This window comes from Limanda limanda, chromosome 3 (assembly GCF_963576545.1).
Source record: "Limanda limanda chromosome 3, fLimLim1.1, whole genome shotgun sequence".
NCBI lineage: Eukaryota > Metazoa > Chordata > Actinopteri > Pleuronectiformes > Pleuronectidae > Limanda > Limanda limanda.
Window position 1 is genome coordinate 20405625 of NC_083638.1, and position 19958 is coordinate 20425582.

Below are 19958 nucleotides of genomic sequence, written 5' to 3' on the forward strand. Positions count from 1 at the left end.
CGGGCACCGGTGCACAAGCGGACTGTGACGCAGGACGCGGAAAGGGGGCCGAGCTGTGAGGCAGAAACTCCCCTGGGATGCGGAGCGGCTGACCGAGCACCAACTCTGCAGGCGAGGCATCCAGGTCAGCCTTAGGAGCCGAGCGCAACCCGAGCATCACCCACGGCAACCGATCCAACCAGTTTGCATCTGAGAGCGCAGCCCGCAATGACGCCTTAAGCGACCGGTGAAAACGTTCACACAAACCGTTAGCCTGGGGGTGGTAGGCAGTGGTACGGTGAACCTGTGTGCCCAAAGACTTTGCTAGCGCCGACCAGAGCTCCGAAATGAACTGCGGGCCTCTGTCAGAGGTGATATCAGACGGTGCACCAAAACGTGAGACCCAAGCTGAAAGAAAAGCGCGTGCCACGTCCGCAGATGTCGTGGAAGACAGAGGAACCGCCTCTGGCCACCTAGTGGTCCGATCTACCATGGTAAGGAGATGTGTAAAACCCTGGGAAGGGGGAAGAGGCCCCACAAGGTCGATATGCACATGATCAAAACGCCTGGCTGGAATCAAAAATGGCTCGAGGGGCGCCCTAGTGTGCTGGTGAACTTTAGCTCGCTGACACGCCACACATGTGGCCGCCCACTCCTTGACCTCTTTGCGAAGGCCAGGCCACACAAACTTCGAAGACACCAACTTCACCGACGCCCGGACACCCGGATGAGAAAGAGAGTGCACCATATCAAAGACCCGACGGCGCCAAGCAACCGGCACCACCGGGCGGGGGCGGCCCGTGGAGACGTCGCAAAGGAGGGCAGGCCCACCATTTTGCACAACTGCCTCCTCCAGCTTCAGACCGGTACTCGCAGCTCTCAGTGCAACGATACCCGGGTCCCCAGGTTGATCGGCAGCCAGAGCGGAAAAATCAACCCCAAGATGCACAGGGCACACCAACACCCGCGACAGGCAGTCTGCAACCGGGTTCGCTTTACCCGCCACATGTTGGATGTCCGTTGTGAATTCGGAGATCGCCGCTAGATGGCGCTGCTGGCGAGCAGACCATGGCTCTGTCACCTTTGCCATAGCAAACGTCAATGGTTTGTGGTCAACAAAGGCTGTGAAAGGGCGGCCTTCCAGCAGGAAACGGAAATGACGCGTAGCCAGGTACAACGCTAACAGTTCCCGGTCAAACACACTGTATTTTCGCTCACTGTCTCGCAAACCGCGGCTAAAAAATGCAAGGGGCTGCCACGCACCCGCAGCCGCGCTGTGTGCGGGTGGAGACTGCAGCCGTCACTGCCGGAACCTCGTTCTCCAACGTCGACTGCGAGGACTCCACGGCCACACTCTGCACGGAGACGTTCCTCGAAGTCAGCAGGATCCGGTCCGCCTCCTCAGCTAATCCACGGAAGTCGCCGGCCGCCAAACAGGAAGAGTTGGCGAGGGCTGCGCGCACCTGCAGCGGGAGCTGGCGCAGAAAGATGTGCGGGAACAGGAAACCCTCATCCTCGGAGCCCAGCAACGACAGCATCTCGTCCATCAGGTCCACTGCCGAACCATCACCCAAACCGGGAAGCGACAGTAGCTTGTTCGCTCTCTCCGCGGCTGACAAGCTGTAGCGCCGGAGGAGAAGCTGCTTGATGGCGGTGTACTTTCCCCGCAGCGGCGGGGCTCGCAGGAGCTGCATCACGCGCCGGGTGGATTGCTGGTCCAAAGCCGCGACCACCAAAAAATACCTGGAGTCGTCTGCCGTTACTCCTCGCAGATGGAAGAGAGCCTCGATGTGCTGAAACCACGGCGCGGGGTCGTTCTGCCAAAACTCCGGGAGCTTAACGTGCTCCGCGGAGCTGTTCGATCCTGGAAGCTGCTGCGCCATGGTCGTCGTGGAGACACGGTCCACGGGAGCCGGGGAAGAAAAAACGTCTTCCCCCGATGAGGAAGGGACACTATCCTCCTTCACCTCGAACATGTTCAAAAAAACGGGGTCACCAATGTGGCAGGACAAGGAAAGGCAGAGACGCAGGTACTGCTTACTGTTGTTTAATCAGTAGTCAGGAAGAACAGGCACATGTTCCCCATACGGGAAGTATATATAGCTACAGACTTTACATTTCCCATCGACCCACTGGGTGAGAGGACACACCCATGAGTGCACGCCACAACATATTAATTTCAACCACTGGTGTACGACTGTGCCTAATCTGCATACTAGGATAAGGTCGTAAATTGGAGGGAATAATGTGAATTCACAATCTAAAAAACAGGTCTCACTTGTTTAAAAAAAATCAGTATATAAAAAAGATACAAGGTTTCAACTGCTAAGGAATAATCTAAGATCCAAAATTCAAATTTTTTAAATATTGTCAGATTTCAAAGACAGTACCTAATAACTAAATACACGTTCAGGCTACAGGCAGCTCAGTTATTTATATAGTCAAAAGTCAATAGTCATTCATATAGACTCAAGCATTGCCATCAACAGTAAGACAGCTCACATCCTTACACAATCAGGCTCCGAAAATGATGGACAAAAAGCCATCACTGTCACTTGGGACAAGCAAGAGCTGAGCACAGATCTACAATGTAGCAACGGCCCAAAAGACTTTATGTAGCTAGTGTAAACCATATTTGGATAAATATAAAACTGTGGCTGGACAGATTAGACAAGGAGGGCTGCCATAGTCAAGGTATATAATTTATACACTGGTATACCATGTCTGAAAGGTGCTGAGGAGCCAAAGAGCTTGTCTATAGAATAGAAAAGATCTTCACTACATCACTGTCCTCTCAGGTAGTCACATGATTCATAGTAGTACTTGCCAACAACTTAAAACCTCAGACACAGGATATGGCAACAGGGACAAATCACCTTGTGTGAAACTCCCCTGTACTCCCATTGTATGTGATGACACAGGGGATCCTCCTAACGTATAATGATGAAAATGTTCTGCCACTGTGACAAGGCGAAGTCTTTGCTCCGGTGTAAGAGACCCATGAGCCAACATATGGTTCGGTGTATTGCAGCCGACATTGACGTATTGCGAGTGGAGTTGAAGTGGGGCTCACATCAAGAGGAAGCTCGTCCAAACCACTTACTCTATAGATCATCAGAGACAGAAAGGTCTCCCTCAGCCGGTGCACGCTCCTGAAGTGGGCCCATTCAGTCTGAAATGAAAATAGAGGGAGAGCATACTACGTCTTTGGAGTACGTGTGCGTTTATGTGTGCGGTGTGAAACTCATCCAGACACAGAAGCGCAAGGGTGGGCCAGTACCTCTTACTTAGACCACACACATGCACACAATAATAATCATGCGCACATACATATATGTCCACATACACACTAACAGGCCTTTTAAGCACAAACACACACGCTCACTTAAATGCCCAAAAAAACACAAATGTCAACCACAGGCCAAGTAACACAGGCCTACACTGTTGCCGTATCCCCTTCCAGAGACGGAGAGCGCAAATGAACCTCAATATTTTTCACGGCTGGGTGCGCTATTTAAACGCTCTCAGAAGTGATGTCTCTTTGACAAGCTATGGTAAGTGATATAATAATCACACAGCCACACGTTTGCCAGATCACTAGCCCACATTGCCCCCCACCAGCTCAATGCCCTGAGGGGAGACTGAGACAAATAAACAGATCCAGAGGCAGAGACTGGTAATGAGGAGTCATGCCTTGCCAGACCCCCCCCCCCCATTACAGTGTCCCTCCCACATGCTTCACTCACAACAGTGGTATCGTCGCTGGCAGAGGAAGGAATGGAGTTCCAAGGCCATCCATCTCTTATGAGAACACACCGATGGGCTTTGTGTCACTGCAGCATTTCAGACAGACAGACAGACGGAAACAAATACTGGATAAGCTCTCACCGGCTAACACACAAACAATACACACACATACACACAGTGCCCCAATTGATCATTGCTGCCACCAATGGATCAGACATCCCATAACTCAGAGTTAAGCTTCAACCATGAAAGGCAGTGATACACTGGCTTAATTTTGAGACGATAAAGTAGATTGGCAATTTTGTAAAAGAAAAAAAAAGAAGACTTTTTTCATTATAGTTTTGTTCCTTACAGGCCATTTAATCTACACCAATTTTATCCCAACTGACACCACCCATTCCTGGTGAAAGTAATATATATTGTTATCACTCTCCAAACTCAGATCTCCCTTTTTGCCTTGGTAGAGTGTAAATGACACATTTCAACAACATTCCCTGCCATGCATGCACCAGTCACAGGTGCTACAGTGACTTGATGCTTAAGAGTTGTGAAGTTGTCTTTGTTTTTACAGTAGAGGCTAAAAACATGACAAACCGAGTCTCACAGGTGGGCTTCTGAAAAAGATCAGATTTTAACCACAGGACAGCACTTGGCAATCTATGACAATTTCATAAAAAGGATTTTCCCATTATTTTAGCTTTACATTTTTTGTGGGAGAGTGGACTCAAGAACACTCTAGCCACAGCTGCCACTCTGAGGTGAACTGTTTTAGCCGTCAGTTAAATAAAACCTTATTTTTTCTGGTTGTGAGATTGATTACAACCAAAGTGAGTTATGTGGTTCAGACTTCTTGCCAGAATTCACATTAAAACAGGGAAATATGAGATTGCATTATCCAAATTATTTTTATTTAAATTCTATTGAATAAATTCTGCATTTCTCCCCATTACACATGGTCAAGTATGATTGTTTTTTAGTTTTTTTTACAAATTTAGATCCATGTTTGCAATGGGACAGTCTTCTTATGTCTTGTTGGCCACCAACTGCTGCAGAAAGGTGAAAAAAAAGGCATCATCGGGAATGTGTATTGCAACTCCCACTTCCATGTGTGTCCTTGTGCAATTGAATTTTCAGGAGATACAAACTATACAGTCATTACTGTAAAAAAAAAAGTGTATAGTTTTAAGAAACATTAGACTTGAATATTTGCATCGGGCTACTTTGTATCCAAGGGCCTCAATCATCATTGTAAGTGTTTTCCTAATTTCCATTCTTATACAGCAGTGTGCCTGTTTATAGACTCAGAGGTTAAAGTGTGTGCATATGAAGAACCAAACAAATAAATATTATTTGGTCCATCAGTCTCAATATTGACATATCCACAGATTCCTCATCCCACTCAGCTTTGTCTTTCTCTCATGCCATCCTTATTTCCCGCCTGGTAATAAGCACCTGAATACATAAAAGATGTTGCTCAAGTCCTTCCTGTTTATATTAATGTTTTATTTAGTGTTTTGTATTATCATAATCAAAGTTCCAATAAAAATAACAAAGTAGAATAAAATATACATATCAAGTGACAGCCTAGTTCCGTAACCTGTCCCGCGTGGAATCTTGATGTTATGTTAACAAACAAATTAGCATTTAAATGAGTCCTGCATTTTATCCTTCAAGGTTATGTTGTTATGGATATTAAATTAGAGTGTGTGGATATGCTCGTGTGTGCATTTGCGTTTGTGTGAGTCTGTAGGTTTGCGTGTGCGTTTGCCTGTGTGTGGTCCATAAGCTGCCAACCAACAAGTCCCCCAGAGAGGTGTTTGTTTAGGGTTGGTTTGGGAGAGTGGGGTGGAAATGTGCATGTTAAGAGTGCACTTGTGTGGGTTTCCGTCTGCACATGCTTGAAGGGAAGCAGTCCAGACATTTTGTAATTGTGGAAGATTTAATATCCATTTCTCCTGCTGGACAAAATCAGTAGTTGAAAAGTCTTTCTAAGCCAGAAATCCTAATATTGCTTCCTATTCTCAAGGAGAGAGTCTGTAGCAAATACATTTGGACAAGTGCTGGTCTGATTGATGTGCGGTAGATGAACATTTGGGCTGAGTTCCTGGAGCAGCTGTCACACCAATGAAAATGTGTAGACTGTTATGGCAGAGGTGCTACACAGTGACTGTTTAACAACAAACAGTACATAGAAACACATTGTTCCCACCAGAGGTCCTAACTGCCACTTTGTCAAGTAAATTCCAAAACAGAGACTTCAAACTCTGTCTACTGTTGTATCACCACTGGGGAAGAATCAAGAATTCCCGAACTTGATGCTATAAGTTAATATATATATATATAAAATATGTTTATGCTTGAGACGTTCTCACCTACATGATCCCACAGGGAGAGTTACAACACAGTGTGGAAGCCGATGCATTCAGTCGCGCTCACCCTGCACACATTTACATCTGCAGACGATATGGTGAAACTTAATCTCTAAGGCAAACTAATCTCCCCTTTAATACATAGTTGATTCAGGAACCTGCTCAAAAACATGTTGTTTTTAATCTACCCCTCGCCGGCTCGGCAGACATAATAAAATGTGGATTAACTTGTAAACTGGGTGATGTGTGGATTTTTTTTCCTGATGCTTATAGCAGAGCATCTCCTTCAGTCTGCAACAGTAAATATGTATGGTAATACAGTAGCTCATCAAGTCTTTAAAAACACCTTCGCCATGATATTACAGGCAGAAAAGCTCACAGATTCTAACACACACAGTCCACACACTCATACACACCAACACACAATGATGACTTTGCCTGAGGCAGTTTACTTTTATTAAAATGATATACAGCGTATGGTATAGTATAAGTCCATACTATTTTTTTTTACATTAATTCAATAATTTGTTCAGCCTCTCAATCTTTAATGTATTGTTTATTCAAATTCCATTTGGAATCACTGCAATTGTTAGATTTGTCAAATAAAGGCTCCATTATGCTTCTACGTATCCGTTTCGCAGAGAGGGACGCACGGAGACCAGAGAGTCTTTTTGATTTTTGCTTTCCGACGACTGTACGTTTGAAAACAATTCACCGCCAAACCCATAGGTGGCGCAACGGAAGACGAGCTCAGAGAAGCCTACCCCATATCTGGGAAGAAGTCCACGTGTGTTTATTTATCTCTGTCGGCTTGCCTGCCACATACTGAACCATGGCAACTAACCAAACTAAATAAAGTGACACCCAGCGGGTCAAAATGCTGATGTTATCGTTTCTTAGCGCAGCGGTTCCCCGGTCTTGTTTCCCAACTGTGTTGCTGATTCCACAGCTTGAATCTGCTTGAGGCTACACGGAACTAGCTAGCTTCCCCCCCAGCTTCCACACACAGTCAGCAGGGACTCCTGACACTAACTACTACCCAGTGTTTGCTTCTAACCTGACGGTATTGTAGAAACAGTGTCATGATAGCAGTGGAATTAAAGTCTTGACAGCGGGTTTTTGCACTGTTAAAACTGCAGTTAGCAGCGTTGCTAGCCCGCTAGCCTAGCCCGCTAGCCTAGCCCGCTAGCCTAGCCCGCTAGCGCCGTTTTGAAAGCTCGTTATAACCGTATGTGACCGTGCACAGATGCCGTCAATGCCCTAACGAGCCACCGTCAGCCGGACAACTCCGCTGGCTTAACACACGTCACATTAAAAACGGAGAGGCATAAATTGGCCTTTAGATGTTTTAACTCTGTTTTGCTTTAAATTTTCACCAATAGCTCATAATTACAAAGATTAACTATAATATTGAAAAAGTCTTTGTTCTAAGAATTTATTATTTTATTTTTAAGATTTGATGAAACAATTGGTAAGATTACAATAAATGTCAATAATTATTGCCTGAATGGCAAATGTAACAATTCTGAAACAGCAACTGAAACACAGTAGAAAACATCCATTATCGGAAAAAAACTAAAATATAAAACCCCTCACACCACCTAGCTGCCATCAATTCAATTGCACCCTATCATTCCAATGAAACAAATTATGTATCTCTTCCCAATTAACACTAAAACAATGTAAATCAATTTTTGTTTGTGAATTTAATGTAAGCTGTAGAGTTTGGTAATACACATTACACCAATTATTTTATCTTCTGTTTGGTGTATGATTCCGCTAACTTTCTTAATTTTTATCCTGAGTAAGGAGCCGATAAATGGGTAATACATTTAGTCATATTCAAGGTTTCAAGGGAAGATACCAATTAATATTAAAATAGTATTAATAATGTAAAACATTTTTATTTATGCAACATCAAATATCTTTTCAATTCCTTGGTGAAAAGACGGACAACCATTAGCCAGTCTGTGGTCTACGCACGCCCCTTTAATCCATAGGTGGGGTAGAGGGATTTGATACCACGCATTGAGCTCCAATGATTAAATCCATGTGCACATGGTTACAGTTGGGCCCACTTGTGCCTATTAATCCATTTGAAACTGGAGCTAAACTTCAGATCACCACTTGGACATTCCAAGACACACTGATCAATCACAGAGAATGTCAACCTGGAAGCACTCAGAACCCCAAGCAAACCATTTCCTGAAGCCTTACCTCAACCAATCGCCCGCGCCAGACATTTACTTTTTTCTTAGCAATGCTATCCTATGGGCCGTTTGGGCCATTACAGATAATAATTTATGGAGTCTGGTTTCAAACGTATGGTCTGTAGTGGAGTGTCTGATAGGTTCTTGTGGGTTCGTGACAGGAAATAAAGATTTACAACCAGAGTAGAATTCTTTTAAGACATGCCAGCGTTAGGTGGGTTGTTGTTATTCCAAAGTCAGAAAATTCCACCTCCGCCCCAAAAACACATCCTGTAAGTCCATATCCACAGTACATATCAGAGCAGGAGCTCTGCCTCAAAGAGTTTAAGATCCTTCGACCATATAAGTATCAACACTAATGGAAAAGCATAAATGCCAAACACAAAAACACTTTAATTTGATATGGAAGAAGCATGAAATAACAGCAAATTATCTAATGTGTTCAATCTTGTGAAATAAACAATTTTTATTTTAAGAATTTCAAGAGAAGTCAGCTGCCAGGAAACTAGTTTGTGTTCTCTGCAGTGAAGACGACTCATCTCTGTGTTCAGTGGATGATATATTGTTATTGTTCCACAGCACTTCTCAAACAAGAGGAGACAACAATAGAGGGAAGAACAGGTTCTGAGTATGAATCACTAACACTACAAAAATACATGGTTTATCGGCTGGTCAGCAGCTGCTCAGACCTTTCTTCATTACAGAAATGCAAAGGCAAAGACCTTTGTCAATGCTTTGGGTGAAAGGCAAACTAAAGGGGCTTTACTGCTTCCACCCTCTCCTTATTTCATCTCTCACCACCCTTTCCGTTTTCCTCTCTCTCTCTCTCCTCCTATTTCTCGCACACTCTCTCACACTAAAAGTACAAGGGACTTGAAAGACCTGTTTCAGGTGTTTGAACTCATCATTACCAGCTCCAGCCTGGGGATCTGCTCAACCTGACAGCCTTGTTGATAGATTGCAATTGTACAGCCACAATTGATTGACTGCACCTCACTCAATGTAATATGCATTTGTTGGAGGTTACAGGTAAAGGGAAGGGCAATAATGACTTTGCTTCTTGTCCTTTGGCAAATTACCCTGTAGAGACTCTGACGGACACGTTACCATATTGAAGGGGGGAAATGATACTTTTGTGGATATTCTGCTTACCAAGCAGAAGAAGGTTCTGGTTTCCCTTTTAATCAAATTTCAATTATTCCAATGGAGGAGAGGAAACGCACTCGTTTTGTAGCAGGCTCTCTGTGTTCTTTAAAACCAGTATTTTCCTCCAGCAGCTCCAGGTAATTAATCATCCATACATGTTTTAAAACATCAGCGACTCTCCTCGCTCCGTTCTCTCAGTCAGTACTTTGTCTCTGTTGTCCCAGTGTGTGAGTGATTACCACCAGACTAAATATATTACATATTCCAAAGTGTGGAAAATACACATATGGCGTGGTCTTTGAAACAGCGTTTTTATTTGAAGCATAAGCGGAAAAGAAAAAGAGGCTGAATAGAGTACGACTTCCAATGTACAGGTGCAGCTAACGAAGTTGTAAGAAAGGAAGGGGGAAACGTACAGTCGCGGGTCAACAGTTTTCACAGTTTTTTTAACAAGAAGAAAGAAGAAGAAATACCTAATTGCCAAAGCTGTGTGTATTAGGCATCATTTTGCTGGCTGGGAAATAACTTGGCTGTATTCAACCAATTGATTTTCTTGGGTTGGTATTTCTTGGTGGTAATGGTATTTATACTGATCAACTTCAAAACAAATCTTAAATCACCATTGAATAGGAGCCGTTCTTTTTCTATGTCGCAGATGCTTGGCCCTTTTACAGGCTCTCACTCACTGGACCACTCCCTCCTCCTTCGGCGCAGGCCAATGAAATTTGCATGTCCTTTTATGGTCAAATCAGGATCGACCAGCAATCCCACTTAGCTGGATTAAGTCCACTGCAACCCCAACCAGGACACTCTCAGCACAACAAATCAGACTTTGGTCAAGGAAGGCCTTTACTCCTCTCTGAGGCTGCACTGACCCTGCTGTCCTGGTCTAAGTGTTGCAGGTCCTGAATCAACCAGTCCTCTCTCCATTTGCAGCTCTCACAGCACTAACTCTCTATGAATGAACCAAACTCTGATGGGTAAAGTTGGACAAAAACTTCCGCAGGCCTTTAATAGGGAATTCAACAGGACCCTCCTTTCTTCCAACTATAGCACCTTCCAATTGCTATTCCGTTTTCTATTACAGTTAAAGAGAAGAGGACTGATAACTGGCTGGCTCAAAAACTATAAAAAACCTTAACTAAATAAACAGGGGATTGAAAGCAAACTAGTTTATTTTATTAATTAGTGATAGAGAGAAAAACTTTGCTGAATCCTGGCAGATTCTTCACTGTCATCAAAATCTTTTGAGGCAACAACTGATCCTGTAAAATAAAATTAAAATTATAAAGTTGTGCAGTCTTACTGTTGCAGGAAGGAATGACCTGCGACAACTCTCCATCAGACACAGGAGCTGCCCAGTGCTGTGATGGTGCCATGCAGGGGGTGGGACTGGTTGTCTATCAGAGAAGACAGCTTCGCCATCATCCTCCTCTGTCCCACCACCTCCATTGGGTCAGGGGGGTCCCAGGACCAAACTAGCCCTCCTAATTCATGTACTGACATTAATACCTTTATAACCTTAACCATACACATTTAATCTGTTTACACAGGCTTTAGATCAACTTAACTGTACCATATAATTGCCATGTTACTACAGGTATGGACGGTGTTTTTAAAGGTGCATTAACCTGTAATTACACTTATACAATGACAGTTGCACAACACACGCTAGAAATACTCAACTTGGGTGCACATTGCATGATGGTGGTCATATCATGGGATGAGAGGCTGAAAACAGGTTACATGAAACCTCTTGAGAGCTATGTCTGCTTCATGAGATAGAAACAGCTTCCGCAGCAGATTACTTGGCGTGCACACAGAGGTGCAGACACATGGCTCCCTCTTAGTGATACTCTCATACTTTGCACACTAGTTCCTGTTTCTAACAATACCACCATAATTCTTTAGTTTCATCAAGCAAGCTTGTGGAGCAGAGTGCATCTAAATCAAGCTTCTAAAAGCTCACAAGTCTAAGATGTTTCCTGGGTTATCTGACAAAGACAAGAGGACACAATGAGAGACAGATCAGTTTCAATTCCATCTGCTTCTCCTCTTCCTCCCTTTACAGTGTTTTATCTCATGGCTCTGCAATTCTGAGTTACAGGACCTGTACCCAGGCCTATCTTCGTTCATAACCGGATCATACCAGGCCAATCTTCCTTCTGAAAAGAGAGGAGGGCCGGAAAAAGACTCCCATTTGCTGACGTCACTACATCAAGAGCACGGGACACAGGGGATGAAGAAGCTTGAAGATTACTCTCTAAAAATACATTTGAATTATGGCTTCTGTATTGTAACCTCCTTTATTCCAGCTCTGTATGTTTTATTGTTGACTGTTTTTTTTTCTACATGTGCCCCATTGTCTGCATTAGGAAATAGATAATGTGAAAAGTGCTGTTATACTGTTAAATGTGAGTTGACTTTATGATTAAGTCTACTGGTGTACATGATGGTACTTGGTTAATAATATACTTACATAAACATATTATAAAAGGTGTGGCCTGGTTGCACATTATTGTTTTAAGCCTCGGCATTTGCTCCATTTTACTGGTCTCGGGGGACAGCGGGCATGGAGTACTAATTGGTTCCAGAGCGAACCATAACACAGACTTTACCAACGACTGTCCGCCTTCATCACCACAGGACCGTAACAGTGTTTTGCAAACAACACAGTGAGTCTGATAAGAGGCCAGGTGGGTAATTGATGTGGTTACTAAGTGGCTAATATGCATTCTTTATGCATACCAAAGTAGTCGGAGGGAAAGATAAGGGGTAAATTGAAGAGGGTTGGGGCAGAATTACAGTCATGAATGACAACATGAAACTAAAATTGAGTCTAAAGGGCCCAACATTCTTAGAGAAGACTCATTAATAAGGCGCTTAAGGACTTTAACTTGAATTAGAACTGAGTGTAAGGGCTGGGCAATATGCCAAATATGTTATTGCGATAATAATTTTTTCAATAAAAATACATATCACAATATAAATCAAGTAAGTATTTCTTCTGAGCTTCAGGATGTACTGAAGCCAAAAGTTCCTTTTATTGGTTATATAACATTTTATAGGTAAGTTGCAACTTTCTTTCCCGACACTTTCAACCAACCCTGCTTTGCATTTTGTGGGGAAACTAAGTGTAGTGTTTGACTGCCCAGTCTGATTGAAGGTTTCCATTTCATCTCATGATGTGTTGCACTATAACAGCAACCAGCAGAGATGTCACAGTGTAGAAACATGTCCTTTACAGGCAGAACAAAGATGTCCAACCACTGGAGGCTAGTAAAACAAAGTGTGTTTTGCCGCTGTTTAGTTGTAAAGATAGACATATTAAAGTTTTGAAAAAAAACATTTAGATCTGTTCATAAGCCGATTGTTACGTGTGAAGAAATGAACATCAAGGTTTTTCCATTTTGACACTGCGACACATTTGAGATAATCTCATCAGTTAGTTGTCTAACTTCTTTAATAACAACAACAAATTAAACTACACTGAAAGTAATAAACCACTAAATAAAATTTAAACTAAATTTTGCTCAGTAGGTAAAATGAAGATAGCAACTAAATGCCGACAAAGCAGTAATTGTTTAGATTACTCTCTAAAAAACATGAAGCAAGATTTGGAGCCATACAAACAGCTGGAGTGATTATTTCCCGTGTAAGGACACATGGCAGCTGCGCTATTATCATACATTGCCTGGCTGTCTGATGTAAGGAATGAAATGTTGCACCGTGACAAGAGTAAGAGCAGGGATGATGACTGGAGACATTTGGGTTAGTTGTTGGGTAAATACAGCAGATATGATAATAGCATCACAGTGAGACTTCATCTAAGTACCGCTGTCATTGCACATTGTATTTGTGCTAATTGGCCAAAAATATAGGGTATCAGGTGCTGTGGGAGTATCCTATAAACCTAATTTACAGATGCTATTACCGTTATCTCCCACAGCTCAGTATAAACTGTGAGTAAGAACCACTCTCTTAGGAATTTTGAAGCCTATTTCCTGACAAGCGATATGGGGCCAAATTAATGGACCTTGGAGTTTGATTTTAAGCAATTTAAGGCATTTACTGATTGCACAAACTGATATTTGTTCTGGCAAATTAAAGTAGCCTAAACAAGCTATGTTTGACAAAAGCTTCACAGCATTCAATTGTATCGCATCATTAATAAGAAATATGACAATGTTTGTTTATAAGTTGACTATCAGAGCCACTAGTGGCTAATGAGCTGTGTGCAATTTTCCAGAGAAGTGAGATCCGCAAAACATAACGTAAATCAAGTTTTAGCAGAGGGCAGCAATTGGCGCTGCTACACTCCAAATGGCAGTGTATGCTTGGTCAAGTTCAAAACATATAGAAAGGTTTATCTATTCGCTTCATACTAAACTGGTTTACAAATTGCTGTTACAACAGTCAAACCCCAGCATTCATCAGCATATCCATCATTCTGTTCAGGTTGTTTTACCACAGAAAATTTTATATTTTGTCGCATCCCTATCCATCCTTCCTTCTCCTTCCCTAAGGACAGGTCAAATTGTGATTATTTGAAGAAGGTACCATGCAGGTATTCTACCGATACTTCTTTTTATACGTGCATTCCTTTCAACTGGTTTTCCTGGCATGGTTCCGAGCTGCCTTGCTAATGCTTGCTCTCCCTTAGGAGCACATCTGCTGCTTTAATGCTCCACCAGAGTTTATGGAGGTCTCAGCACAGGCCATAGCTGCACCTTCAGACTCATCCAAACAAGGGGAACAGTACTTGTATTGTAAAAGAAACTCGTGACATAAATGTATCTTCTGTCTTAACCTTAAATTCATATAATGTGGCTGGCAAAACTCAACCAAGTGTGTTAAAGTCGTGCTCAAGGTTAGATACAGACAGTGGGAAGGAAATGCAGGGGTTAGGAAAAAGGTAATCAGGTGGAGGAGACATTAGGAGCAACTATTAGATAAATGTAGGGCACAAAAAAAGGGACAGTAAAAGAATGTGTTAAAAAACAGGACACAAAGCAAACAATGTCTTGCAGTCAATTCCTCTTTGAGAATAAATAATTACTGAGGCCACCTGTGCCAGATGCTGACTAGGATCATTAGGCGTGTGGCTAAAAGAGAGGTGCTTACCCAAAGTGGAGAGTGGTGTACCAAGCCCACCTGCCCAGGGATAAGAATCTCTCTGGGACACTTAAGCTGAAAGGATAGAGGGCTGAGCCTCTCTTAAACAGATGAAGCTAAACAAAACTAAAGCTATCTATCAGTGTAGCAGCCACTCGACTTGTCACTCTTCTTGGTGCCTCCTCCCACTATAACCATTCATCTGCGGCAGCACTATCAGCCCACACAAAGCAAATCAGATGCATGAATCAGGACGAGCAGTATGGCTGAAGTAAGCCAAAAATGACTTCTCCAGCTGGCCAAGAGGACAAATTAATATAGAGTTGGACACCACTTGAGAGTTGCCATTTGACTTTCATTGCACTTTGGGTTATGTTGAACCAAACAAACTTCAAAAGGTGTGCTTTATGCTATGTTTGTTGTGGCTTTGTAAAGGGCATTTCCATTTGAGAGAACATTGATGTCATTGAAAGTATGAGCAGCAAACACCTCTGAATGACCTCGCAATCACACCATTATCCAATCACTGCTGCCTCCCAGGAAATTTGTTAGTTTTTACTCACGATCGGCCATGAACAAATACAATTTGAAAATGTCTATTTTTGGCTAGCACTAATAACTGGTGCCATCTCTATGCCTCCACACCTTGCAGTATTTAGGTGATTTCTATTCTCCATTCGTCATGTGAGGAACCAACAGCTGAGTGCTTTCCGAACTGAAAGATTGATCCCGCTGTTACTGTGTATCACTGGCAATGGTCCCCTTCACACACACACAACACACAACACACAACACACAACACACATACACACACACACACACAGTCTGTTTCACATGGGGTTAGTTACAGGAATAAAGATACTGTACTTCCCTACAGTCTGCAGAGTTTCTTTTCTTTTCTAAAGTGGTTTTAAAACACAAGTAATTATGCAGATGGGTTCAATTAAATTAATGATAGAGTTGTGTACTATAATTACATCCCTTCTTTACCATTACCACTGTATCTTACTGAAAAGAGAATATGGGGAAAACCTAGAAACCAGCACAATGGGACATTTTGAAACAGACCAAATTGTCTCATTTTGATGGATTAGACACACCTCTCAGATCTGCAGCCTCGGAGGTTTGGTAATTTTGGACCCACATGTGTATTGTTTAATCAGCATTGTTATCATTACCACTCTTCCTCCTCCACTCCTGTACACTAAAGTGCTGAAGCAGGTAAATTACACCATGGAACTTCATGATACTCAAGTGTATCCGTCCATTATGCCAGAAGACTGAATCCAAACCAATAACCCCTAACTATCCTTTAATGATCTCAGCTCAACTGCAATTATGTCCTTAAAATAGATGCACCTTGTAATATCAGTTCAACTGTATGTTTTTGTTTTTTTGAGAGATCCTATAATCTCTCATCCCGTAGATTGATCCGTTTTCTTGTTTTTGTAAAGCTGCAATCAGTGTTAGGCTGACCATTCAATGAAATAGCCATGTCTAATGGGACCATAACGCAGGGCTGAGTGGCTCTATCTTCGAGGGAGAGTCAGGGCTCTCAGCAGCCCCTCAAGCCAACGCCTTGGGTACATTTCAGAGAAAATTGTTTAATATTTTCCACTTATGAATGGCTTGTTGTGATCTCTGAGCAATAGAATTGTGCCATTTTAGTAGTAAACTAGCTTTAGATTCCAGCTTATGATTGAACAATAGACTTATCTTATCATTTATACAATGTTGTCACTACCACTGTAAGAAATAACCAAATGGATAGTCAAGATCAGGGTCAAAGAATGAAAAACTCCCTCCTATAAAGCAATGTTGCATCCACAGTGCACTTCAAATGCTAACAGTCCAGATAAACATGGGAAATAGGTCCTTTATTTCATTTTGTTTTACTTCTGTGCACTGGTCTCTAAGGGGTACTGGCATCGATTGCTGATTTAATAAAAGCTGCTGTTCCTCTCCCCCATTCTTCACTCCTCCTCCAGGTCACTCTGCTTAAAATGCCTCCGTTAATCAGATCTCTGTTAAAAGCCGTAAATAGAATCAGAGCTCTGGTGCCAAGACACACTCTCCTTTACTCCAGTTTTTATTCAGTCATTCCTTTTTCTATGATTTCCCCAACTGGTGTCATGTATTTGGTGGGCTTCCCTTCTGAGGAACATTAACAGGCATCCTTTGTATTAATTCCAGTCCAACACAAATAGCATAAGATTTATTATCTCTCCTGTAATGCAATACAATTTTGTTGACCATTTAAAACGGAAATGTTTATGATACTGTTTTTTAGCACTTACTTGCTTAGATGTCTCAGTTTTATACTATTTCTGGAATGGTGTCCCATCCTCTTCTTACAATCCTATTTATCAGGTGTCTGATTAATGGTTAGAAATTAGGTGGTGGAAGTATAACCATCTGTTAATCCCATTTTACAAGTACACTGTTTTTCTATATGAGAGCAGTAAAAGCGAATTGCTAAATAACTGCAAGCTATGTATGGGTTAATTTTTTTTCAATCAGTAAAATTTTACACAGTAATACTTGACCTCAGTCCGTCATAACAACGTCTCAGTGGGGATTAGAGGCATTAAAGATATGTCCCCTTAAGAAAAACACCCAGGAAATGTTTACCCTCAAAACATTCATGAACACTATAATAACATTTATTCATTACAAAGTACAGGACACTCATAAGGAGAGGGTTTTAAATTATGTGTTACAAATGTATTTTTCGTGCCCAGTTCATTATAGTTTACATATGGAGGGAGTCACCAAAGAAAATCCTGAAAGTTAAGCAGAGGTATGCCTTTACTCAAACACTTAAAAACTGAATAACCTAACACCTGCATATGGAATTACAGTTAAATTTTAGTTACAGTCTAAACCTTGGCTTTAGAACACAATTTGTGTTGGGCCCGATGCAAAGTGGAGGCATTACTGTGAAATGAATCACAAACTGAGAGAGTAAAAAACAACCTGCTATATTGTCCCAAGTATTATCAATGTTGATTCTTTAAATATTTACCTATGAAATGCAATATGAAAGGGTTTTAGTGTCCTAGATGGCTAATGATTCATGGTGGGACCTGGGAACTCCTCCACTAATGTGCCTTGCTGATATTTAAAGGGTTAATCTACACTAAAGCACCTAGAGAGTAAAATTGCTGGTGTTCTCTTTTGGTTGAACATTTTAAAATTGTTGCAGAGCTCATGAAAAAAAAACAATGTTACTTTATTGCTTGTTGTTATGCTTACGAGCAGGGAAAGCGGCTCAATCCACCACTTGATCCCTGAGGGTCTTGTTTAAGTCAGCGAGTGATTGTCAGAGTTTATGTCTATTTTAAGTTGCACATTTCTGAAACGTCTGGTAGTTACCACAGCAGCTGAAGGCCCTTATAGGTAAAGTAAGCACTTTATAAACACACAACCCAGCATTAAAACACACTGGTGAAGCAAATCCCGAATAAAGTTTTAAAGTATTGAAATAGAGGTTGACCCATAGTGATTTAAAGGCCAATATAAATAATCACATGAAAGATCATTCAACCACATCAGACATGAAGCAAAAATGTCATCAATGCTAAAATGCCATCAGGTCTTAAAAACTCTTGCATCTTGGGAAATTTTACTAATCATACCAAAAGCACTTAATTTGATTGCAGACTCCTATCTTGTTTACATTTTTTAACTTCTGCAGTCCTAAACCTCTGCAGCTTATTTGAAATGCTAGGGCCTGCCTGTTGCTCAGCATTCCCATATTTCCCACGATACATTCCACTTCTCAAACTTTCATTTCCAGATTTGAGTGTTGGCCTGCAGGGCCCGACCCAACCATTATGCTCGGACTTTGGAAGATAGCTTCTCAAGTCATATAAGGCTCTTGTCACTGCCGTTCTTTCACCAGGGGAACAAAACCGTCCATTGACCCTGCACATCGACAGCCCAAATCAGCACTTCAATTTGATATGTCACTTCCCCAAAAAGAGAAGCTCTAGCAATGTAGTTCTCTGCTGAACTTCCACTTCTTGAAGGCATCTCTCTCTTTTGTTCAAACTCTCTTTAAAGTTTGAAGTCTAGCCAATTACTGACTTCACAATTTTGGAGCCCAGTAAGCTGAACCCTCCCTCAGGGTCTGCATTCGATTCACTATAATATGTTTTCAGGATTCCACCTTTGGCCTAACATATATCATAATGTCCCTATTGTGTGCACAAGCTTTCTTCTTCATTAACCAGTTGTTTTGGGGGATTGTGTATCCATGGTTTGTGTGTCTATGAATCATTTGTGTTGAATCCTCAATTAAAGGTGTGCATCACGTTTTTAGTATGAGTGGAACATGATTTGCCACCCAAAAAAACACTTAAATGGGCATACAAATCCTGATAAGTTATTTTATAAAGGATGAAGGATCCTTTAAGGTGAGACTTTACTTTTCTTTGCAGCAGATAAGCAGCACTTAGACTGCTACAAGGGCCAATCATCACATTGTTCCTGATGAATAGACAGCCAAAATGATTATGCACTCTATAAAAACTCTTAATTAGCACAGTCTCTTCTCAATCAAGTATCTAAATTACATTTGTACAGTTCAGTGATTACTGACCAAAAGGAGGATTCTGGAGCTATAATGAATACACCAGCCTATAAATGGTCCCATCGAATGGATGACCACTCACTGAATGAATCATGTCCTAATAATTAAATTGTATGGTATACCAAGAGTGTTAACTTTAGTGGATGCACATTGAGTGGTTCTGACTTTTCAATAGGCTTTTAAAGAAATTAAGTGATGGACTTGGACAATAATTTCTCTTTTCTGGGTCATTGATTGTTCTCTTTTTTGGCTCCTCCAGACCAATTTTGCTTGAGCCCTAAGAATTGCACGCAGGGATGATTACATCCTCCGACAAATCAAGGCAATAAAGAGATTGATGGTGCTGAGCTGTCAGAGATGTTACTTTTGAAATTTGTATATTAACTTATTAACTTAGTCACAGAAATTGTTCAAGATAGGATACCCACATTAAATCAAATGACTGTCCAGGCGGAGGTTAGCTGGTCAGCTAAGTTTTCCTAGATTTCCAAAGCTGGAGATGGCTCTTAGTAAGTAAGGAGTGGTGTTTGATAATTAACTTGCAGATTGGTAAGTAAACCACTTTTAATGCTAAATAGGGTACAATTTCAAATAGCTCCTCTAAATCAAACAGTGCACAGGGATACAAGAATCCTGCTAATGTCTGTGTTTAACCTGTAAAGTAGCTATTCCAGGAGGCCGAAAACACAAATATTAATAAGCTCTACACAGAAGCTGAAAAAAGAATCAGACAGTTATTATGATACCTGGAATTTAATTATTTACCAGTCCAAAAGAGTCATGATAAATTTGTAGCAA